The sequence below is a fragment of the Schistocerca piceifrons genome, chromosome 9 (assembly GCF_021461385.2).
Source record: "Schistocerca piceifrons isolate TAMUIC-IGC-003096 chromosome 9, iqSchPice1.1, whole genome shotgun sequence".
NCBI classification, from domain to species: domain Eukaryota; kingdom Metazoa; phylum Arthropoda; class Insecta; order Orthoptera; family Acrididae; genus Schistocerca; species Schistocerca piceifrons.
Genome location: NC_060146.1, coordinates 200,352,480 through 200,379,133, shown reverse-complemented (window position 1 = coordinate 200,379,133; position 26,654 = coordinate 200,352,480). Strand labels below are relative to the sequence as shown.

The 26,654-nt window shown below is 38.5% G+C and overlaps 1 protein-coding gene across 1 annotated transcript in view; it reads right to left on the bottom strand.

Moving 5' to 3' along the window:
• Positions 1 to 213: 213 nt before the first annotated feature.
• Positions 214 to 26,654, bottom strand: part of LOC124717177 — a 147,325-nt gene continuing 120,884 nt past the window's right edge. Inside the window, exon 5 of the mRNA XM_047243954.1 lies at positions 214 to 503. The gene's annotated coding sequence lies outside the window, so the exon portion shown is untranslated. The remainder of the gene's footprint in view (positions 504 to 26,654) is intronic.

Genomic DNA, 26,654 nt, shown 5'->3' with positions numbered 1-26,654 from the left:
TTTAGATATTTTTTAAAATATCAACAGTCCCAAAATACATCACAATAACATACTGATATCATTTGCACTTGATTTATCAGTCTATCCCCAACCACCAGTCACAAGCTTATAAAACATTTTGTGATACACAGGATAGCTGTCTTCATTTCTGGGTAGTGAACGAGTAATTTGTAACACATGAACACTAAAATAAGTAACACTGCTCTAAAAATATTGTGTTCCTATCATATTTTTAATATACTTTTTTTGACCAACTACAGCACTTTTACTCTCTACAGGAAATTATCTCATTTTACATAGCAGCAAAAAAGCATATTCACCATTAAAACATAAAAAATAAATTACAGTTCAAATGCCAATCATACACAATAAGCAAGCAATACAAAATTAGAACCAAGTGTATATGTAAAGCTGGCACTAAGATTCATCCTCATTTTTCTAGCATTTTTGAAATAATTTTTTGGTATGATGTAATGATTCTCTTATGTTGCATGCATTCCAGCCTGAAACAGAAACACAGGAAAAATGTGGAGTTATTACATCCAAATCTTAGCAATATATGTGTATTTATTTTGTAAATAAGAATATATATTATGTGCCTTTTGCAACTGAATGTTTGCTGCAAAAGAAATACAATACTTACCCTTACCTTGAGTAACACCTAAAACTGTAATCATATCACTCAACTACAATTAATCTTACAAACTACATTAACATTGATGTGATTCTTGAGTTTCTCCCGGCGTATTTGATAATCAAAATATCCACGGGTATGCTGCCGGTCTATAGTGTCCAACGGGCACAATATTTCGGCGATCATACATGTCGCCATCATCAGGTGAACTGACGGACTGAGCTCCTGTGAACGTGCCGGCACGGAGATCCGTACGCTATGGCTGCTCGGAGGGAACTGGGTTCGGTTAGCCAAAGGCTAACGAAAATATGTTGTGATGTTTGGTGCACTGGTATTTAATTTTTGTTTTCTGTCCTAAAAAAAAGTTAAGGCCATTTTCAATATCAATAACACCTTCATCTGACAAAAATTTTCTTGCCCAATGCAATATTCATTCAGACCAGGGGCCAAAAACTCATAAAGGTGGGGGTGGGGAAATCTAAAGGAAAAGGTAGCCGAAAATTGGGTGCATATGCAGTCAAGGCGGGAAAAGAAAACTGATTTTTTCTAGTTAAAAATTTTTTTTCCTGGGTGAAAATACACTTTTTCTGCAGTGAAAATGCATTTTTCCGGTAATGAAAGTCATGAAACATCATGCACTATTTTCCTACACCTCTATTACATTAATAATTCATATAGATCAATTACGACTCAAAGACACACAAATCATGGTCTAGCAACAGTTTTCTAATTTATACATCAACACACAATCTCCTACCTATCAGTACAATCGCACATACAATAGTTCGCATGTTACTTATTGGCACCAATTACTACTAAGCCGTAATAACAGCTGCCAGAAAGAATTAACAACTTGGAAATTCGTGTGCTTCTTACCAAACTCTTGCTGTGGCTGAAATAACTATCAAAGTTCTATTAAAGTGTATCTTGAAGAGACCTCTATGTTTCTTTGTCTTCACAGCATCATGGATACTGCGGCTCGTAAGCTGGTTGACTGCTTAGTTTTGGAGCAGTTGTAAGCTGCAAGGAACTCTCCAAAATCTAGTGATGAGTCCAGCCAGCATTAACTAGCATGAAATCCAAAGGAAACAAGCTACACATACTTGTAAGCTCAGATAAATCTGCTGAGGACTTTCTTACAAGAATTTCCCTTTTGAAAATGATAAGTTGAAAGAAATGCTGTCAGTGATTGCCAATGTCTGTAAAGCTTTAAAATACTATTTTGGAATAATACAGATTAAAATAAACCTTTACTGGGAGGGTGGGGACTACATCTCAAAGCAAATTTTGATTTCGTTTCCATATCATCATCATCATCATCATCATTACTATTATTTCTTTCTTTTCTCAGACATTATGTCTGGTCAAAAATGGAAAGTGACGCCGACCTTGATCAAGCATGACTTCCTTTTAACTGTATAGTATATGTTATACTGCATTTAGGAACTTTCGGGTAATTGAACATGTATCAATAATTACGGATTTCTGTAGTTGTATATATAAGTTTGGATGTAGCTGTATTGCATTGATGTACTGGTGGATATTGTGTGGTATGACTCCTGTAGTTGATAGTATAATTGGTATAATGTCAACTTTATCCTGATGCCACATGTCCTTGACTTCCTCAGCCAATTGGATGTATTTTTCAATTTTTTCTCCTGTTTTCTTCAGTATATTTGTTATATTGGGTAAGGATATTTCGATTAGTTGTGTTAATTTCTTCTTTTTATTGGTGAGTATGATGTCAGGTTTGTTATGTGGTGTTGTTTTATCTGTTATAATGGTTCTGTTCCAGTATAATTTGTATTCATCATTCTCCAGTACATTTTGTGGTGCATACTTGTATGTCGGAATGTGTTGTTTTATTAATTTAAGTTGTATGGCAAGTTGTTGATGTATTATTTTTGCTACATTGTCGTGTCTTCTGGGGTATTCTGTATTTGCTAGTATTGTACATCCGCTTGTGATGTGATCTACTGTTTCTATTTGTTGTTTGCAAAGTCTGCATTTATCTGTTGTGGTATTGGGATCTTTAATAATATGCTTGCTGTAATATCTGGTGTTTATTGTTTGATCCTGTATTGCAATCATGAATCCTTCAGTCTCACCGTATATATTTCCTTTTCTTAGCCATGTGCTGGATGTGTCTGTGTGGCTGTGTTAGATGATACGGGTGCTTGCCATGTAGTGTTTACTTTCTTCATATCTGTTGATGTTATGTGATCTAAAGGGTTGTAGAAGTGGTTATGAAATTGCAGTGGTGTAGCCGATGTATTTATATGAGTGATTACTTTGTGTATTTTGCTAGTTTCTGCTCGTTCTAGAAAGAATTTTCTTAAATTGTCTACCTGTCCATAATATAGGTTTTTTATGTTGATAAATCCCCTTCCTCGTTCCTTTCTGCTTAATGTGAATCTTTCTGTTGCTGAATGTATGTGATGTATTCTATATTTGTGGCATTGTGATCGTGTAAGTGTATTGAGTGCTTCTAGGTCTGTGTTACTCCATTTCACTACTCCAAATGAGTAGGTCAATATTAGTATAGCATAGGTATTTATAGCTTTTGTCTTGTTTCTTGCTGTCAATTCTGTTTTCAGTATTTTTGTTAGTCTTTGTCTATATTTTTCTTTTAGGTCTTCTTTAATATTTGTATTATCTACTCCTATTTTTTGTCTGTATCCTAGATATTTATAGGCATCTGTTTCTATTATTATTATCTGTTATTATTATTATTATTATTATTATTATTATTATTTAAATTGTTGTTCTGGAGCAATATTGAGAACTACAGCACGTCAGAACAAACATAAAAGTCATATTTATTCTGAGAAAGGAGGCTAATAGGAAAATAGTTATAGTTACCATTTGAATACTATTTACTTGTTGGCACTGTTGATCTGAAGGTACAGTCTGAACAACTACACACACACAGAAAGGGCAGGGGGGGAGGGGGTATGTGGAAAGGGTAGCTGATGAAAATATGGTTATAATTTCTATTTCAATACTATTTGTTTATTTGTTTTCCAGCATATTCATTCTGGAGCATTGTTTGGAATATGTAGAACAACTCAAATCAGACTTTAAAACACCACCTTTTCAATAAGAGTGGTCTACTGCAAGAAAAAATTGTTTTGGTTGCCAATTCTAGACTACTATTAGGTTGACAATGTTGTTCTGAAGACACATTCAGAGTAACCACAGCAACTCATAAAAAATCTGATTTTCAAAAAGTTGGGTCTGGTGGAAAAATCTGTTTTTGCTTTCCATTAGAAAACTGTTTGTCTCAGGACACTACTGTTCTGGAGCAACATTCAGAGTAACTAGAGCGGGCATAAAAACGCTGATACTTCAAAACGTGGGGGCTGATGGAAAACTTTGATTTTGTTTAATTGTTTTCTTGTTTTTAAATTTATTTTTAAATTTACAGTGTCCTCCTGGAATGTACCCGTGCACAAGCACACAGTAGCTTAATTGCACTGTTGCCTGTAGCCTTAATATATGGCCTATGCCAGTCAAATTTTCATTAAGAGTACCATGTGAAAATAGGAAGCAAATCAGTCAATAGCTTTTAGAGTTTTGTGGTAACAATGCTTCCCCCTTTATATATTACAATATACGTACATATCACGTATATTACAAAAATATATAGCCAATCTGCCTACATCCGTCTGCATGTCTCTTAGAGTATTGTGTATAAATTTGAAGTAAACCGGTCAAGAACTTTTCGAGATTTTTGGTAACCAGCTACCCCTTTATATGACAAAGTTTTATCGCCATTCCACGAACAGTATGCCAGCATGTAAAATACGAACTAACAAACGTTGACTTTTATACAGGGTGGTCCACTGACCGTGACCGGGCCAAATATCTCACGAAATAAGCGTCAAACGAAAAAACTACAAAGAATGAAACTTGTCTAGCTTGAAGGGGGAAGCCAGATTGCGCTATGGTTGGTCCACTAGATGGCACTGCCATAGGTCAAACAGATATCAACAGCATTTTTTAAAAATAGGAACCCCCATTTTTTATTACATATCTGTGTAGTACGTAAAGAAATATGAATGTTTTAGTTGGACCACTTTTTTAGCTTTGTGATAGATGGTGCTGTAATAGTCACAAACATATGGCTTACAATTTTAGACGAACAGTTGGTAACAGGTATTTTTTTTTTAATTGAAATACAGAACATTGGTACCTGGTTCGCAGGAGAGCTTCTGTAAAGTTTGGAAGGTAGGAGACGAGATACTGGCAGCAGTAAAGCTGTGAGGACCGGGCGTGAGTCGTGCTTTGGTAGCTCAGATGGTAGAGCACTTGCCCGCGAAAGGCAAAGGTCCCGAGTTCGAGTCTCAGTCGGGCACACAGTTTTAATCTGCCAGGAAGTTTCATATCAGAGCACACTCCGCTGCAGAGTGAAAATCTCATTCTGGGAACATCCCCCAGGCTGTGGCTAAGCCATGTCTCCGCAGTATCCTTTCTTTCAGGAGTGCTAGTTCTGCAAGGTTCGCAGGAGAGCTTCTGTAAAGTTTGGTAGGTAGGAGACGAGATACTGGCAGAAGTAAAGCTGTGATGACCGGGCGTGAGTCGTGCTTCGGTAGCTCAGATGGTAGAGCACTTGCCCGCGAAAGGCAAAGGTCCTGAGTTCGAGTATCAGTCGGGCACACAGTTTTAATCTGCCAGGAAGTTTCATATCAGCGCACACTCCGCTGCAGAGTGAAAATTTCATTCTGGTACCTATGTTCTGTATTTTAATTAAAAAAAAAAACTACCTGTTACCAACTGTTCGTCTAAAATTGTAAGCCATATGTTTGTGACTATTACAGCACCATCTATCACAAAGCTAAAAAAGTGGTCCAACTAAAACATTCATATTTCTTTAAGTACTACACAGATATGTAATAAAAAATGGGGGTTCCTATTTTTTAAAAACACAGTTGATATCTGTTTGACCTATGGCAGTGCCATCTAGTGGACCAACCATAGCGCAATCTGGCTTCCCCCTTCAAGCTAGACAAGTTTCGTTCTTTGCCTTTCGCGGGCAAGTGCTCTACCATCTGAGCTACCGAAGCACGACTCACGCCCGGTCCTCACAGCTTTACTTCTGCAGTATCTCGTCTCCTACCTTCCAAACTTCACAGAAGCTCTCCTGCGAACCAGGAGAGCTTCTGTAAAGTTTGGAAGGTAGGAGACGAGATACTGGCTGAAGTAAAGCTGTGAGGACTGGGCGTGAGTCGTGCTTCGCTAGCTCAGGTGGTAGAGCACTTGCCCGCGAAAGGCAAAGGTCCGAGTTCAAGTCTCGGTCGGGCACACAGTTTTAATCTGCCAGGATGTTTCAGAACATAGGTACGTTTGAACATTTTATTTTGGTTGTTCCAATGTGATACATGTGCCTTTGTGAACTTATCATTTCTGAGAATGCATGCTGTTACAGCATGATTACCTATAAATACCACATTAATGCAATATATGCTCAAAATGATGTCTGTCAACCGCAATGCATTTGGTAATACGTGTAATGACATTCCTCTCAACAGCGAGAAGTTCGCCTTCCGTAATGTTCGCACATGCATTGACAATACGCTGATGCATGTTGTCAGGTGTTGTCAGTAGATCACGATAGCACATATCCCTCAACTTTCCCCACAGATAGATATCCGGGGATGTCAGATCTGGTGAATGTGCGGACCAGAGTATGGTGCTTCGATGACCAATACACCTGTCATGAAATATGCTATTCAATACCGCTTCAACCGCACGCGAGCTATGTGCTGGACATCCATCATGTTAGAAGTACATAGCCATTCTGTCATGCAGTGAAACATCTTGTAGTAACATTGGTGGACCATTACGTAGGAAATCAGCACCATTTAGATTGCCATCGTTTAAATGAGGGCCAATTATCCTTCCTCCCTTAATGCCGCACGATACATTAACCTGCCTAGGTCTCAGATGTTCCACTACTCGCAGCCATTGTGGATTTCCCGTTGTCCAATAGGGCATATTATGCCATTTTACGTTACCGCTGTTGGTGAATGACGCTTCGTCGCTAGGTAGAACGCGTGCAAAAAATCTGTCATCGTCCTGTAATTTCTCTTGTGCCCAGTGGCAGAACTGTACACGATATTCAAAGTTGCCGCCATGCAATTCCTGGTGCATAGAAATATGGTACGGGTGCAATCGATGTAGATGTAGCGTTCTCAACACCGACGTTTCTGTGAATCCCGATTCTTTCGCAATTTGTCTGCTACTGATGTGCGAATTAGCTGCAACAGCAGCTAAAACAATTACCTGAGCATCATCATTTGTTGCACGTCGTGGTTGACGTTTCACATGTAGCTGAACACTTCCTGTTTCCTTAAATAACTTACCTATCTGATGAACTTTCCGGACACTCGGATGATGTTGTCCAGGATGCTGAGCAACATACATAGCACACGCCCTTTGGGCATTTTGATCACAGTAGCCATACATCAACATGATATAGACCTTTTCCACAATTGGTAAAAGGTCCATTTTAACACGGGTAATGTAACAGGAAGCAAATACCGTCCGCACTGGCGAAATATTACTTGATATCACATACTTAAACGTTTATGAATATTACAGCGCTATCTACCACAAAGCGAAAAAAGTGGTTCAACTAAAACATTTATATTTCTTTACATACTACACGTATATGTTATAAAAAATGGGCGTTCCTATTTAAAAAAACACAGTTTATATCTGTTTGACCTATGCCAGCGCCATCTAGCGGACCAACCATAGCACCATCTGGTTTCCCCATTCAAGCTAGATGAGTTTCGTTCTTTGTAGTTTTTTTGTTTGATGCTTATTTTGTGAGATATTTGGCCCGGTCACCGTCAATGGACCACCCTGTATATTAGATGTTGTTTGTCAAAAACATTTGTCGTGATGGCCGATAAACTTCTCACACGATGCCATCTTCGTCTACCAATACCTTCCTTGTCCAATTTCCTTTAATGAAAGGGAGGTGTTACACCCATGCAGTCACTGGTTCTCGAAGTACATCATGATGTTCAGTAACAGGCCTCTCGGCATGTTGCATCTTTGTCTGTTGTTGTTGTTGTTGTGGTGGTGGTGGTAGTGGTCTTCAGTCCCGAGACTGGTTTGATGCAGCTCTCCTTGTTGTTCTATCCTGTGCAAGCTTCTTCATCTCCCAGTACCTACTGGAACCCACATACTTCTGAATCTGCTTAGTGTATTCATCTCTTGGCCTCCTTCTATGATCTTTACCTTCCACACTGCCCTCCAATACTAAATTGGTGATCCCTTGATACCTCGGAACATGTCCTACCAACCAATCCCTTCTCCTAGTCAAGTTGGGCCACAAATTTCTCTTCTCCCCAATTCTATTCAATACCTCCTCATTAGTTATGTGATCTACCCATCTAATCTTCAGCATTCTTCTGTAGCACCACATTTCGAAAGCTTCTATTCTCTTCTTGTCCACACTATTTATCGATGTTTCACTTCCATACATGGTGGCACTCCACACAAATACTTTCAGAAACACTTTCATTGCCATTGCCAGTCTACATTTTATATCCTCTCTACTTCAGCCATCATCAGTTATTTTGCTCCCCAAATAGCAAAACTCATTTACTACATTAAGTGTCTCATTTCCTAATCTAATTCCCTCAGCATCACCCAACTTAATTCAACTACATTCCATTATCCTCGTTTTGCCTTTGTTGATGTTCATCTTATATCCTTCTTTCAAGACACTGTACATTCCTTTCAGCTGCTCTTCCAGGTCCTTTACTGTCTCTGACAGAATTACAAATGTCATCGGCGAACCTCAAAGCTTTAATTTCTTTTCCATGGATTTTAATACCTACTCCGAATTTTTCTTTCGTTTCCTTTACTTCTTGCTCAATATACAGATTGAATAACATCGGGGAGAGGCTACAACCCTGTCTCACTCCCTTCCCAACCACTGCCTCCCTTTCATGTCCCTCGACTCTTATAACTGCCCTCTGGTTTCTGTACAAATTGTAAATAGCCTTTCACTCCCTGTATTTTGCCCCTGCCACCTTCAGAATTTGAAAGAGAGTGTTCCAGCCAACATTGTCAAAAGCTTTCTCTAAATCTACAAATGCTAGGAACGTAGGTTTGCCTTTCCTTACCCTATCTTCTAAGATAAGTCGTAGGGTCAGTATTCCCTCACGTGTTCCAATATTTCTACGGAACCCTAACTGATCTTCCCCCGAGGTCGGCTTCTACCAGTTTTTCCATTCGTCTGTAAAGCATTTGCGTTATCATTTCGCAGCCGTGACTTATTAAACTGATAGTTCGGTGATTTTCACACCTGTCAACAACTGCTTTCTTTGGGATTGGAATTATTATATTCTTCTTGATGTCTGAGGATATTTCGCCTGTCTCATACATTTTGCTCACCAGATGGTAGAGTTTTGCCAGGACTGGCTCTCCCAAGGCTGTCAGTAGTTCTAATGGAATGTTGTCTACTCCCGGGGCCTTGTTTCAACTTAGGTCTTTCAGTGCTCTGTCAAACTCTTCATGCAGTATCGTATCTCCCATTTCATCTTCATCTACATCCTCTTCCATTTCCAAAATATTGTCCTCAAGTACATCGCCCTTGTATAGACCCTCTATATACTCCTTCCACCTTTCTTCTTTGTTTAGAACTGGGTTTCCATCTGAGCTCTTGATATTCATACAAGTGGTTCTCTTTTCTCCAAAGGTCTCTCTAATTTTCCTGTAGGTAGTTATCTTCCTTACCCCTAGCGAGATATGCCTCTACATTATTACATTTGTCCTCTAGCCGTCCCTGCTTAGCCATTTTGCACTGCTTGTCGATCTCATGTTTGAGGTGTTTGTAGTCCTTTTTGCCTGCTTCTTTTACTGCAGTTTTATATTTTCTCCTTTCATCGATTAAATTCAGTATATCTTCTGATACAAGGATTTCTACTAGCCTTCGTCTTTTTACCTACTTGATCCTTTGCTGCCTTCACTATTTCATACCTCAGAGCTACCCATTCTTCTTCTACTGTATTTCTTTCTCCCATTCCTGTCAATTGTTCCCTAATGCTCTCCCTGAAACACTCTACAACCTCTGGTTCTGTCAGTTTATCCAGATCCCATCTCCTTAAATTCCCACCTTTTTGCAGTTTCTTCAGTTTTAATCTACAGTTTGTAACCAATAGATTGTGGTCAGAGTCCACATCTGCATCTGGAAATGTCTTACAATTTAAAACCTGGTTCCTAAACCTCTGTCTATGATAAATAAAACAGAGGTTGTATTTAGGCAGCTTGCAAATCCTGGATCTCATCAGAAATTATCGAGAGTTGGACTGCACATATCTCTGCCAGTTGTCCGGAGGGCTGCCAATGACCCATAACTGCATGCAAAAAATGGACTCATTTCACTTTGTGTCAAGCCTGAGTTCGAGAGTAATTTCACTGCCTATTTGTAGCAAAAAGTTACGTTTCAATAATCTTGCAGCACAAGTGATGAAAGTATTCAAGTGACTGGAATCACTAAGTCCACAACCTTAGTTACGTACAGTTACTGGATATCCATTCAAATTTAAAATTTTCTTCACACACTTGCTAGTTGCAGTAAATATACCTCTACCTCTGAAAAAATTCCTCCAATCCACACTAACAACACAATTCCGAACATTACGTTTTATCGCTGAATGGCGGAATCGTCTCCTTCCACATAAGAGAATCCTATACATTCATTACACTAGCCTCACCAGAGACATATCACTTTATCACATAACATTTTACTGCTCTCAGCAGACATTCCACTGTCAGGTTATCAAAGAATATCTGTATTTCCCACTTCCAGACTTGACACAGTCGAACGTTGGATATATATCACTCACAGTGGGCCTGCAACTTTGATGTGCACTGATTGTTGGAAATTATCAACAGATCTTTGGTGGGCAGTAACATGTACACTGCGTATTTTCTTATTCTGAAAGTATAAATATGTTTTTCCACCAAATACAGCAGATTATCTTCCAAAGCACTGAAATCAACATTGCAATACGCTTTTTTCAGGCACTAATAGCTCATGATCTCACCAGTCTGTGACAGCACACATTCAGAGCATAAGACATGTAACGTAGTCATCCAATAGCAACATCACTGTTAAGCAGCGTGAACACACAAACAGGAGAAGTTAATGGTATCTTTTACATATAATGTAGGTCTTTTTTTGCATGTTTTACAGTTTAAGATACATCACACAAATGTGCCAGTAAAATTTTTAAAAATGACACGAATGGCTGGTGTTTTCGGGCCCGAAATTTTTCTAAGTGGCTGGGCCTCAAAGTGTTAATATGCTCTGCAATTTAAGAAATTCATCACGCATTCTCTCACATAAAATAATTCATTGTGGGTAAAAGGAAATTTAGATTGAAAGTAACCTTCTCAAACCACCATTCATAGTATTTTCCCACAACTTGTTAGAAAAATGTTCATTTGAACAGTTGCCAGAAAGCGTCATAAAACAGGCCTTACTGTGCATGTGCAATTACGATGAGGTGGGAAGCTCGTGCTTTGTGTTTGCTCTGCTTATAGGTCTTTCGTCACATTTCTTTTTGGAATTTCATGTGTAGTGGGGCATCACATGACCATGTGCAGCACTACAGCACGTTGTTCAAGGTGGACATACAGAGTTATTGTACTGAGGGCAATATCCCATTCTGATAATGAATGCAAAATAAGAAAGCGGTCCTTGCCATAACATACATTTCCAAACTATATTCTATAACTCAAAGTACCCTAACATTTTGCTATGTGGCATCTTTTAACATTTTTTTCCTTACTCTGCAACACTATTGTCTAGCATTTCCAATCAGGTTTACATCCACATAGCACTGCAATAAGCTGGCCAGAAGGAATACAAATTTCTTGCAAAAATATAAATTAAAATCAAATGTTTGAATATGCCAAAACTACAGACAATAAGTTTTTCATAACTTCTTCAAATGGTATAAAAAAATAACAAAAATAATTCTATGCAGCCAAGAAACTGTATAACTGGCAGTTTATATTCTACTCCAGGAGTCAATATAAAGCATTGTGGGAAGTTACAGTAATAAAACACAGTGTGCTACCAGTCTATAATTTACTGAATAATGTGTTCTGTGGTTTTAAGATGTAAACAATGCAAACTCAGAAACAACATCAAGACTGGAGGAGGTACCAGACAAGTGTTGAAACACGTCTTGTGATCGAAATACATTGAGCTTCATGGAAGGCGTACCTATAAAAATTCTCCTGAACAGATTTGAAACTAAACATTTTATTCAATACTACTGAACAAATTTGCATGCTTCGTCGTCTTCAAGTGAAGATTTACTCATGTTCGAGACACTTAAAGTAGTAAAGGAGTTTTGCTATTTGGGGAGCAAAATAACTGATGATGGTCGAAGTAGAGGGGATATAAAATGTAGACTGGCAACAGCAAGGAAAGCGTTTCTGAAGAAGAAAAATTTGTTAACATCGAGTATAGATTTAAGTGTCAGGAAGTCGTTTCTGAAAGTATTTGTATGGAGTGTAGCCACGTATGGAAGTGAAACATGGACGATAAATAGTTTGGACAAGAAGAGAGTAGAAGCTTTCGAAATGTGGTGCTACAGAAGAATGCTGAAGATTAGATGGGTAGATCACATAACTAATGAGGAGGTATTGAATAGATTTGGGGAGAAGATGAGCTTGTGGCCAACTTGACTAGAAGAAGGGATCGGTTGGTATGACATGTTCTGAGACATCGAGGGATCACCAATTTAGTATTGGAGGGCAGCGTGGAGGGTAAAAATCGTAGAGGGAGACCAAAAGATGAATACACTAAGCAGAATCAGAAGGATGTAGGTTGCAGTAGGTACTGGGAGATGAAGAAGCTTGCACAGGATAGAGTAGCATGGAGAGCTGCATCAAACCAGTCTCAGGACTGAAGACCACAACATCACACGCACATAGCATTAAAAGATCTTACATTATGTCTTTAAAAAACTGGACATCAAAATACTCCAAACACATCAGAATTTCATAATCACACTAAAATGCTTAATTTGCCTTAAAGTGCATATTTGTATGTCCAGATTCACACTGAAGTAGGCCCCTATATGGTATTAAGATTTTCCGTGTGGTTTTTGGTGTGCTAATTTTTTTGGAGGACCTGTCCTGTATTATCTCATGTTTGATTCTTTATTAAGCCATTGTACCATACATGCCAGAAGACGAAAATGTGCACTTGAAATTCGAACAGTTGAAATTAGCCAATAGTATGGAATGAAACACTTCCGTTTCAAATACATCGGCTGCCTCTGTGGAAAAGATTGATAGAAGCCAAATTTTTTTTAACAAACCAACAAAAGTAACTTCAATGTCCTGCAAGACGATTAATATTTGACTGCCAGTAACATGAAAATAAAATAACATCAGAAAACTGAAACTAATAACATATTTTAGTGTTCTGTAATTATGTGAATGTATTTTAATTCACTTGATAGCTTCCAGCCACAGAAATCCATTTTGTTTTTGTTTGACGTGAGAAGTGTAAACAAAGAGGAAACAGCAAAATCACAAAACATAAATGTTGGTCACATGGAAACTAACCCCCATCCCTCGCTCCCGCTATAATTCAGATTGCTCCGTCCATTGAATTTCATGTATAAAAGGTACCTAAGTGTGAACAACAATTTTCGACAAAGTCACATAGATCATCTAAGGAGAATATTAGTGAAGGTGCAGCACTTTTCCATCATCTTTTCCCCGAGAAAAGTTCGAAAAGTTCTCTAGAAATTTGAAAAAAATAAAGAGGTACCACAAAACTGAAACATTAATTTCAACGCAACTTTGATCTTAAACAAAAATCTGTTCACGTGTTTTAGTAGCCTCTTAAGCAGAAGTAAACCGCGTAATTACAGTTTTCTTGTTTGATTGGTTTATCAGAAAAGCTACATTGTAAAAACAATGGTAATTAAAAATTCAAATCCTTATAAATTGTGTGCTGATGCACAGAATATCAATCATTATGTTGTACATAACACTCAAGTATTACTATTTTAGCTGTACTGTTTATGGAGGTATGTACGTTTAGGTACAAGAATGCATTTTGCCCTACGTCTGTCTTCAAGCAGAGATAATGCATTTTTCGCATGGGGAGACAACTATGTAAGTTTACAATAAATTTGTGTCTATTTCAAATCAGTAATCAAACTGTCTGACAATGCTACATAGTATGAGCCAGTTAATCTTTTACCACTAGATTTTTGTGAACTACAACAAAAATTATGAGCTGAAAAGAGCACAGAGTAAGAATGTGCCTCTGGCTGACTACACACAAGATAAAAAATTGTATTTATTGGTTTTAATAAAGCAGTGCCCCTATGAACTATGGACCTTGCCGTTGGCCCGGAGGCTTGCGTGCCTCAGCGATACAGATAGCCGCACCGTAGGTGCAACCATAACGGAGGGGTATCTGTTGAGAGGCCAGACAAATGCATGGTTCCTGAAGAGTGGCAGCAGCCTTTTCAGTAGTTGCAGGGGCAACAGTCTGGATGATTGACTGATCTGGCCTTGTAACACTAACCAAAATGGCCTTGCTGTTCTGGTACTGCGAACGGTTGAAAGCGAGGGGAAACTACAGCCATACTTTTTCCCGAGGGCATGCAGCTTTACTGTATGGTTAATGATGATGGCGTCCTCTTGGGTAAAATATTCCGGAGGTAAAATAATCCCCCATTCGTATCTCCAGGCGGGGACTACTCAAGAGGACGTCGTTATCAGGAGAATGAAAACTGGCGTTCTACAGATCGGAGCGTGGAATGTCAGATCCCTTAATTGGGCAGGTAGGTTAGAAAATTTGAAATGGGAAATGGATAGGTTGAAGTTAGATATAGTCGGAATTAGTGAAGTTCGGTTTCAGGAGGAACAAGACTTTTGGTCAGGCGAATACAGGGTTATAAATACAAAGTCAAATAGGGGTAATGCAGGAGTAGGTTTAATAATGAATAAAAAAATTGGAATGCGGGTAAGCTAATACAAACAGCATAGTGAACGCATTATTGTGGCCAAGATATACACGAAGCCCACGCCTACTACAGTAGTACAAGTTTATATGCCAACTAGCTCTGCAGATGACGAAGAAATTGAAGAAATGTATGATGACATAAAAGAAATTATTCAGATAGTGAAGGGAGATGAAAATTTAATAGTCATTGGTGACTGGAATTCGGTAGTAGGAAAAGGGAGAGAAGGAAACGTAGTAGGTGAATATGGATTGGGGGTAAGAAATGAAAGAGGAAGCCACCAGGTAGAATTTTGCACAGAGCACAACTTAATCATAGCTAACATTTCGTTCAAGAATCATAAAAGAAGGTTGTATACACGGAAGAATGCTGGAGATACTGACAGATTTCAGATAGATTATATAATGGTGAGACAGATATTTAGGAAACAGGTTTTAAATTGTAAGACATTTCCAGGGGCAGATGTGGACTCTGACCACAATCTATTGGTTATGAACTGTAGATTAAAACTGAAGAAACTGCAAAAAGGTGGGAATTTAAGGAGATGGGATCTGGATAAACTGACAGAACCAGAGGTTGTAGAGTGTTTCAGGGAGAGCATTAGGGAACGATTGACAGGAATGGGAGAAAGAAATACAGTAGAAGAAGAATGGGTAGCTCTGAGGTATGAAATAGTGAAGGCAGCAGAGGATCAAGTAGGTAAAAAGACGAAGGCTAGTAGAAATCCTTGTGTAACAGAAGACATACTGAATTTAATCGATGAAAGGAGAAAATATAAAACTGCAGTAAAAGAAGCAGGCAAAAAGGAATACAAACACCTCAAACATGAGATCGACAAGCAGTGCAAAATGGCTAAGCAGGGATGGCTAGAGGACAAATGTAATAGTGTAGAGGCATATCTCGCTAGGGGTAAGGAAGATAACTGCCTACAGGAAAATTAGAGAGACCTTTGGAGAAAAGAGAACCACTTGTATGAATATCAAGAGCTCAGATGGAAACCCAGTTCTAAACAAAGAAGAAAGGTGGAAGGAGTATATAGAGGGTCTATACAAGGGCGAAGTACTTGAGGACAATATTTTGGAAATGGAAGAGGATGTAGATGAAGATGAAATGGGAGATACGATACTGCATGAAGAGTTTGACAGAGCACTGAAAGACCTAAGTTGAAACAAGGCCCCGGGAGTAGACAACATTCCATTAGAACTACTGACAGCCTTGGGAGAGCCAGTCCTGGCAAAACTCTACCATCTGGTGAGCAAAATGTATGAGACAGGCGAAATATCCTCAGACATCAAGAAGAATATAATAATTCCAATCCCAAAGAAAGCAGTTGTTGACAGGTGTGAAAATCACCGAACTATCAGTTTAATAAGTCACGGCTGCGAAATGATAACGCAAATGCTTTACAGACGAATGGAAAAACTGGTAGAAGCTGACCTCGGGGGAAGATCAGTTTGGGTTCCGTAGAAATATTGGAACACGTGAGGCAATACTGACCCTACGACTTATCTTAGAAGATAGGGTAAGGAAAGGCAAACCTACGTTCCTAGCATTTGTAGATTTAGAGAAAGCTTTTGACAATGTTGGCTGGAACACTCTCTTTCAAATTCTGAAGGTGGCAGGGGCAAAATACAGGGAGCGAAAGGCTATTTACGATTTGTACAGAAACCAGAGGGCAGTTATAAGAGTCGAGGGACATGAAAGGGAAGCAGTGGTTGGGAAGGGAGTGAGACAGGGTTGTAGCCTCTCCCCGATGTTATTCAATCTGTATATTGAGCAAGCTGCGAAGGAAACAAAAGAAAAATTCGGAGTAGGTATTAAAATTCATGGAGCAGAAATAAACACTTGGAGGTTCGGCGATGACATTGTAATTCTCTCAGAGACAGCAAAGGACTTGGAAGACCAGTTGAACGGAATGGATAGTGTCTTGAAAGGAGGATATAACATGAACATCAACAAAAGCAAAACAAGGTTAAAGGAATGTAGTTGAATTAAGTCGGGTGATGCTGAGGGTATTAGATGAGGAAATGAGTCACTTAAAGCAGTAAAGGAGTTTTGCTATTTGGGGAGCAAAATAACTAATGAAACTTTCTGGCAGATTAAAACTGTGTGCCGAACCGAGACTCCAACTCGGGACGTTTGCCTTTCGCTGGCAAGTGCTCTACCAACTGAGCTACCCAGGCATGACTCACGCCCCGTTTACTTCTGCCAGTACCTCGCCTCCTATCTTGCAAACTTTACAGAAGCTCTCCTGTGAACCTTGCACTTGCCCACGAAAGGCAAAGGTCCCGAGTTCGAGTCTCGGTCCGGCACACAGTTTTAATCTGCCAGAAAGTTTCATATCAGCGCACACTCCACTGCAGAGTGAAAAATCTCATTCTGGAAACATCCCCCAGGCTGTGGCTAAGCCATGTCTCCGCAATATCCTTTCTTTCAGGAGTGCTGTTCTGCAAGGTTCGCAGGAGAGCTTCTGTAAAGTTTGGAAGGTAGGAGGAGATGTACTGGCAGAAGTAAAGCTGTGAGGATGGGGCGTGAGTCGTGCTTGGGTAGCTCAGTTGGTAGAGCACTTGCCTGCGAAAGGCAAAGGTCCCAAGTTTGAGTCTCGGTCCGCCACACAGATTTAATCTGCCAGAAAGTTTCATATCAGCGCACACTACGCTGCAGAGTGAAAATCTCATTCTGAAAATAACTGATGATGGGCGAAGTAGAGGGGATATAAAATGTAGACTGTCAATGGGAGGGAAAGTGTTTCTGAAGAAGAGGAATTTGTTAACATCGAGTATAGATTTAAGTGTCAGGAAGTCGTTTCTGAAAGTATTTGTATGGAGTGTAGCCATGTATGGAAGTGAAATGTGGACGATAAATAGTTTAGACAAGAAGAGAATAGAAGCTTTCGAAATGTGGTGCTACAGAAGAATGCTGAAGATTAGATGGGTAGATCACATAACTAATGAGGAGGTGTTGAATAGGATTGGGGAGAAGAGAAGTTTGTGGCACAACTTGACTAGAAGAAGGGATCGGTTGGTAGGACATGTTCTGAGGCATCAAGGGATCACCAATTTAGTATTGGAGGGCAGTGTGGAGGGTAAAAATCGTAGAGGGAGACCAAGAGATGAATACACCAAGCAGATTCAGAAGGATGTAGGTTGCAGTAGGTACTGGGAGATGAAGAAGCTTGCACAGGATAGAGTAGCATGGAGAGCTGCATCAAACCAGTCTCAGGACTGAAGACCACAACAACAACAACAACAACAATAAAGCAGTGAAAGTGTTAATTGATCTCTGTAATGGTCTTAACACAACGGAACTGAGTTTTTATAGACCATTTTCTTAACAACATAATACTGACGAATTCAAGAACTGTGTATATGCAAATAATCCAAACATATTTTTTCTGAATTTAAGGATGAAAAACTGGTGTACGCAGACTAATTGTAATTGTAATACAGCTGGTACTACTCCACCTTCAACAATAGGTCTCATTATACTATAGCATTGCTGCGGCATCAGTCTGTGACACATCAGTAGCATGTTGGATGTGAAGTATTAAGTGTTAACTTGTTAATTATGGCTACAAGTCCTCATTATCACTTACACACAGCTAAAGAAAAACTTAAAATTATTGAAGAAGCACAGAAGAAATGGGAAGAAAGTACAATGTGAGTGAGGGTTGTATTCATGACTGGCGAAAGAAAGAGGACATGGCTTCAGAAAACTAACAGTAAATACTGGGCATTTTGTGGGTAAAAAGCAAGGCAGCCAGATGTCAAAAAAAGGCTCTGTGATTATGTAGATGAGAAGCAACGATATGGATGGTATGATGACTAGTAAAATGTGCCAACTCAAAGCACTGGCTTCAGTCAAAGAACTAGGCATCACCAGTTTCAAGGCTAGCCGGAGTTGGCTATCAACAATTTTCAGTTGGAATGGATTAGACTTCCAGAGAAGAACTACAGTCTCTCAATGGCTTCCAGGTAATTACTACGAAAAGTAGTGAATTTACATCGCTACGTAATAAATTTGCACCGTGGACATTCCTATACATTATTGCAACTTGGTAATGAGGATCAAACGCAATTACTAGATGTGAGTATAAATTGGCCATTGAAAGCTGCTCTCAAACAGGATGGCCGATGGAAACCCCAAGTTCATGCCGAGTGGGGAAATCAAGTAAATGCAGTTGCCCCAGATCTGTTAGTGGGTGAAATGTACATGAGATTCCATTCTGCTACCACTTGTGGGAAAATCTTCCAAAAAAATGGGGTTTCACGAATTCATTGAAGAGAAATGACAATGATGCTGGGAAGAGGGAGATGACAATAATGATTCTTCCCTTTGTGATGACAATGAAAGTGACGATGAATAGAACCATTATTCTAGAATAATTTTCTTGTAAATGAAACACAAATTAAAGGCAATTCTCTCCTCCTATAAAATTAGGATGTGCAGATTACTTAATGATGCAGCTTATTCGCATATATATGGCATTCCTAGAAAGTGATATACAGAGTGTAAATTTTAAGTTGACAAACCAGGAGTTTGTGTTCCAGAGGAAGATGAGAAGAATGCAGGTTTTTCAGTTTAAAATTTCAGTGGATCTTCTGACGATATAAATGCGTCCATGACAGTTTGAGGTAGTCAGCAATACCATGCGTTACAAGATAATGATTTAAATACTCATCTCACATGTGATATGACGCTCTAAAATATACTTCAGTAATCAGTTACTTACTACCACTACTTACTATATTTTTACTACAAAATTCATGTTCCAGGCTTCACCATAAGGACGTCTAGTACTACTGATATGAAAACATAAGACAAACTATGGAACTATCAACATTTGAAATAAATGAGACTACTAAATTTTAATCTGAGGAACAATGAAAATACATTGGCTGTTTCCTGTCAACTTGCAACAACTTCCAGTGACGCATTAGCATTTATTTTCTGTGAATTATGAATCTTTTTATTCTTTTCATTTTCTTAAAACACTTAAATTAAGCCCAGCTTGCTGCTAGCGTGGCAGATGATGCAAAATAGCACTGTCTGTTAGGGAACTGCTGAATGACTTGTCAGTACACTTAGGAGTGTACCCACCTGCTGGCGACAAATGGAAACAAATCAGACGCTGGCTTTTAAAAACTGTATCCCCATTGTAAAAACCCCAGACCACCATGCAAAAGAAACAGGCTTATTGCACATGCTCGTAACAAGCATGTAATTCAGAGTTGCTATTGGTTTCCAAGCTAGAGCAATGATGCATTATACTGGTGGGTGCGTGTACAGAATTCAAATGTAAAATATTAGAAAACGAAGGTATGTTATGAGCTAAGATTAAATTCAGTTTGGATGAATTATAGTGGAACTCTTTGGGTAGGCTCAGTCTTGGAGCCTTAATGGACAGTTCACCATGTATGTTGTATGCTTGTATGTTTATACACTTTATATACTGAAAAATATGTAGCCTATGTATCTTGGAGCATTTGTTAGAGCATCGTGTAAAAACTGGAAGTAAATTGGCCAAGAACCTGTCAAGATTTTTCATAATAACTTTAGACTACAACTTGTCGTCATACTCACAAAGTAGTATAGATTTACAAGAATCAAGAGGAACAACAAAAATGAAAATGAAAAAAAGAAGTGCTGAGATTGTAAATGGTGTAAGACAGGGATGTAGCCCTACTCTTTACATTTCAATCTAGAGACAAATAATCAATGATGGAAATAATAAGGTTCAAGAGTGGGATTAAAATCCAGCCTGAAAAGATTTGAGTGTTAAGGGTAGTTGGAACGACCTATCCCGACAATGTTACATTTAGTGACTTGGCTTCCCTGTATTTCAGGAACCACTGTAGCCATTGACTAGAAACTTTTACAGGACATTAAATTGTATGTTTCAAGTGTACTGAACTACAATAATTGCAATTCAGCCACTGATTTTGGAAATACAATATTTTAATCATACAGTTAAAATTTTGTGTACTTTTTTGTAAGTTATCCAAAATACTTTTAATTATACATAAGATTATGTTCTTCTTTTAGTTCAGTAGACTCAGGATATATATGTTATTACTCCCTGGAAATTTGAATACTCTACTCCTCGAAGTGGTTTCTGAGATTTAGGACAAAATGCAACAGAAAATGTAAATTTTCAGGAATGCCTTCTAAAGTTTCAAAAGACTGTAACTCACTTAATATATGCTTAATTTTTTTTTTTTTATTTTTAGTCACTCAGAAGCACCCTGCACCTTACTATACATCATCCTCTTGATCTTTTTCCAAGTTTTTTCTTCTTTCTGGACTCCTTAGTGCCAACTGTGCTGCATACTCTGCTTTATCATTGCGGACCTTATCCATCTATTCAAGTTCTCTGATGCAGTTTGCTCCAGGATTAATTCCCATATGCTGTAGCACTTTCACCCTATCAATGTTGCTATCATTAAAAGCAGTAACAGCATCACTAACCCCCACTTTAGTGTCTTCATTCCAACAAAAACATTTTTTGGTAAGCAAGTCCATATAAGATTATTGAACAACTCATTGAGATTTTGAGTCTGACCATGCAGATACTTCTTCAGTAATTCAGGATTTGCTAGGTCTCTGTAAATAGGTTATATGATATCCATGACCTCTGCTGGGATGGATTGTTAATGGCTGTCTGAACTGTTTGAGTACTGGGCACTGTGGTAACTGCACCATTAATCAGGTTCAGGAGGGCAAAGGTGGTGTACTGGTTTTTCATCAGTTGACAGTCAGTGGAAGAAGGTAGCACATACTGCCTGCTTCATTTTCAACAAATCCTCAGTATTTCTAATGGCCATCCCACCATACCGCTGTAGTTCATCAATCATTTTGTCCGTCAGCCTGCCTCTTATGGTTTTACCACCAGAAAGTTTCTTGTCTCTCAAACTTTGTTTCAACTTCCTCAACCTGGTGCCTGTCCTCTTTTGGACATGAACTTTGTAACACAACAATCCATAGTCTTCTATATTAAAAATTACTGATTTTATTAGATCTTGAATAAACGCACTTAAAAATTATAACATTTTCAACCGGTGTAGATTATATTTAAAAATAAAATAAAACACTTCCCATGTAAGTTTATAAGTGATATATTTTTAGTCACTCAGAAGCACCCTGCACCTTACTATACATCATCCTCTTGATCTTTTTCCAAGTTTTTTCTTCTTTCTGGACTCCTTAGTGCCAACTGTGCTGCATACTCTGCTTTATCATTGCGGACCTTATCCATCCATTCAAGTTCTCTGATGCAGTTTGCTCCAGGATTAATTCCCATATGCTGTAGCACTTTCACCCTATCAATGTTGCTATCATTAAAAGCAGTAACAGCATCACTAACCCCCACTTTAGTGTCTTCATTCCAACAAAAACATTTTTTGGTAAGCAAGTCCATATAAGATTATTGAACGACTCATTGAGATTTTGAGTCTGACCATGCAGATACTTCTTCAGTAATTCAGGATTTGCTAGGTTTCTGTAAATAGGTTATATGATATCCATGACCGCTGCTGGGATGGATTGTTAATGGCTGTCTGAACTGTTTGAGTACTGAGCACTGTGGTAACTGCACCATTAATCAGGTTCAGGAGGGCAAAGGTGGTGTACTGGTTTTTCATCAGTTGACAGTCAGTGGAAGAAGGTAGCACATACTGCCTGCTGCATTTTCAACAAATCCTCAGTATTTCTAATGGCCATCCCACCATACCGCTGTAGTTCATCAATCATTTTGTCCGTCAGCCTGCCTCTTATGGTTTTACCACCAGAAAGTTTCTTGTCTCTCAAACTTTGTTTCAACTTCCTCAACCTGGTGCCTGTCCTCTTTTGGACATGAACTTTGTAACACAACAATCCACAGCCATCTATATTAAAAATTACTGATTTTATTAGATCTTGAATAAACGCACTTAAAAATTATAACATTTTCAACCGGTGTAGATTATATTTAAAAATAAAATAAAACACTTCCCATGTAAGTTTATAAGTGATATATATCATTTTATTTGGAAAACTTCAAATTTTATAGTGAGATAAAAATCAGAAAACGTGAAAAAAATTTTCTTTTCCGTTCTAACCAGCCTTAAGATTTGTTAATGTCATTGCTGTCATCACCTTTGCTAATGGCATTGCTGCCATCACCTGAAAGTGAAGAATTACAAAACCAGCTGACTCTAATCACCACCACCATTTCCCATCTTTATACAGGGCATAAATTTGAGGTTGACAATTCAGAATAACCTGAAAAATAAGCTTCATACGAAAAAATGTGTAGAATCAAAAGTTGATTATTTTCGAGGGGGACATCTGCTGGTGCTAAAATAGTCCACCACCCCAGTCCCCTGGCGGTGGGGTGAGAGGCAAATTTCAAATTTCAAATGGGAACCCCCATTTTTTATGGCAGAATCAGATTCCACATAAAAAAAACTACATACATTTTGTCTTAAACATTTGTTTTGATACTTAGTGGTTAGCACAGTAATTCAAGAAAATCCATGTTCTCATTTTTGTGTGGAAAATGATTACGGATAAATAGAAAATACTTATTAATTTTGTAAATTTTAATTTGCTAAAACTGAAACTCTCCCTCTCTCCCCATAGGGTGGGGTTTGAGAGAGAGGAATTAGAGTTTTACAAATGTTGACCCAAATATTTTTTTTTTGGCAGATTCGGATAAGTTTTGTTTGTTTCATGGTCATGAGCCCCCACAACTTTTAATTATCAAACAAATCATATGACTAGCTAACAAACCAACCAAACATCCTACTTACTAACGAGTAAACTCATTAACTAAAAAAACTTACTCACGAAACTAATTTTTTATTAGATTCGGAGTAAACACTCTCGTTTGTTGAGAAGTCTCACAACTGGGGTGCTTGCTTAATTTGAGTCTTTTAGTTTTGGGTGTAAAAACATAGAAAACGACACTCATAAATTTATTGACTTAAATCACATTGCTCACACTTTTATTTTATTTCGGAATAGTGTGGCTGCTAGGTTGTTTTCATTTTTAGAATTATGTACGATAATCGATATCCCACTCAGCCCTGATCGATAATCAACGCTCTTTCCAGCCCTTGCTGATGAGTGACGTAATGTTTCGGAGTGCCGCCGATACGTAGCGCAGGGGCGAGAAATTCGCACTTTCTCGTAAAAAGACTGGGCTTTAGAAATTGTATGTCTTAACACAATAAATGCACTGTATCTTTTACCCATCTGAGTATTCAGACAGCAGTACATCGTTTATAACAATTGTCTTTTGGGCGACTTATGTTTGATTACCTTGTGTGACTGCATTCTCAGCTTTTGCTCACTACCAGTCGTGTTTGACGTGGAGTTAGTATTGCTAGGTGGAATTACGCAGAGTGGGCTTCTCACTCATAGAAATTCTAACCCTGCCTTTCTCGACACCACTTATCTTTCCTCTCTTGAGATTAATAGGTGGCATATGTCATTATGAATTATCTTTCTGCGGAAGAAAAAATTGAGATGGTGTACATTTATGGAGAAAGTGGGAGAAATTTTGACGATGCAGTTGCGCTTTATGCACAGTGTCTTTCTGGACAAGTACGATCACAGTCCTCTTTTGTTTGAGTTATTAGACAATTTACTGCGGAAGGTAGTGTGAACCAGAAAAAAAGCACCCGTGCAGCTACTATTTGTGGAGAAAACAATCATGTGGCAGTCCTCGATGCTGTGGCTCATAATCCACATGCGAGCACAAGAGAAATATCAAGGCAATCAGGAATTTCACACATGAGTGTTTGGAAAATCCTGAAGCTCCACAAATTTCATCCATACCATGTATCCATGCATCAGGAACTACACGGCGATGACTTCCAAAACCGTCTAACGTTTTGTCACTGGGCAGTTCAGCGGATGCAAACAAACCAAAAGTTTTTTGCCAGAGTACTTTTCTCCGATGAGGCAACATGAACAAACGGCGGCAAAGTTAACTGCTATAACGTGCATTACTGGAGTGAACAGGACCCACACTGGATTCGAGAAATCAACCATCAGCAACCTTGGTGAGTTAATGTTTGGTTTGGTATAATTGCCGATAAACTGATCAGTCCACATTTTATCGACAGTAATTTGAATGGCAACAAATATCGAAACCTACTGCCAGTTCTACTTGCAGACCTGAGCATCGAACTTTGACAAAACATGTGGTTTCAACATGATGGCTGTCCAACACATTATTCAAGAGTAGCACGTGATGCACTAGATCGACTTTACCATGGTCGCTGAATCGGCAGGGCAGGTCCTGTGACTTGGCCAGCCAGATCGCCTGACCCTACCTCGCCAGATTTTTTTCTTATGGGGTTATCTAAAAGATATTGTTTACCAGGAAACGCCTACCACTCACGAAAACATGATGCAAAGAATAAGATATGCTTGCACTGCAATTACACCAGACATGTTATCAAGATGTGTGCGGGGATTTACAGCACAAGTCAATAAATGCATCGATGTTGGAGGTCATCACTTTGAACAACAAACAGGCCAAAAGTGGGGGGCGAGGGTCCTCACTGGAAACAAGCACCCCGAAATTCATTTACTTGCAAGTATTCGCAAATAATCAACAATAAATCGAAACCAATCGTTCCTTTTCAGTAGCACCAAATCTTAAACAGGAATATGTTCACCTTTAGTTAGCAAGTGGGCTAGTCTTTTCCTCAGTTAGTCTTTTATTTTGTTTACTTGTTAGTCAATAATCAATAGTAAGTAGGATGTTTGATTGTTTAGTTAGCTAGTCATACGATTTGTTTGATAATTAAAAGTTGTGTGGCCTCATTACCACGAAACAAACAAAACTTATCCGGATCTGCTGAAAAAAAATAATATTTGGGTCAACATTTGTAAAACTGTAATCCCTCTCTCTCAAACCCCACCCTATGGGGGGAGAGGGAGAGTTTCAGTTTTAGTGAATCAAAATTTATGAAGTAAATAAGTATTTTTTATTTATCCGTAACCATTTTCCATGCAAAAATGAGAACATGGATTTTCTTGAATTACAGTGCCAACTACCAAGAATCAAAACAAATGTTTAATACAAAATGTAATGGGTGATCAAAAAGTAAGTATAAATTTGAAAACTTAATAAACCACCGAATAATGTAGGTAGAGAGGTACAAATTGACACACATGCTTGGAATGACATGGGGTTTTATTAGGAGAAAAAAAAAAAAAAAGTGTATTGCTAGACGCATGAAAGATCTCTTGCAAGTGTCATTTGGTGATGATCGTGTGCTCAGCCGCCACTTTCGTCATGCTTGGACTCCCAGGTCCCCAGACCTCAGTCAGAGCGATTATTGGCTTTGGGGTTACCTGAAGTCACAAGTGTATCGTGATCGACCGACATCTCTAGGGAAGCTGAAAGACAACATCCGACGCCAATGCCTCACCATAACTCCGGACATGCTTTACAGTGCTGTTCATGACGTAATTCCTCGACTACAGCTATTGTTGAGGAATGATGGTGGACATATTGAGCATTTCCTGTAAAGATCATCATCTTTGCTTTGTCTTACTTTGTTATGCTAATTATTGCTATTCTGATCAGATGAAGCGCCATCTGTCGGTCATTTTTTGAACTTTTGCAATTTTTTTTTTTTTTTTTTTTTTTTTAAACATGTGTGTCAATTTGTACCTCTCTATCTATATTATTCCGTGATTTATTCAGTTTTCAAATTTATACTGACTTTTTGATCACCCGGTACATAGTTTTTTATGTAGAATCTGATTCTGCAATAAAAAATTTATAACCGTGGTTAAGCTGTCAATGACATACGGAACAAACTTTTTGTTTTTACTGTGTACTATTTGGAATGGGTAATGATGGTTTTGAATGGCGTAAGTGAGATGGAGAATGACTTCAAAATTTCCTTTCAAAAGTTAAAAAGCTTGAATGTTACATTCACATATCACAGCAACTGTTAAATACAATCAGTTAGGTACAGTAAAAATTGACC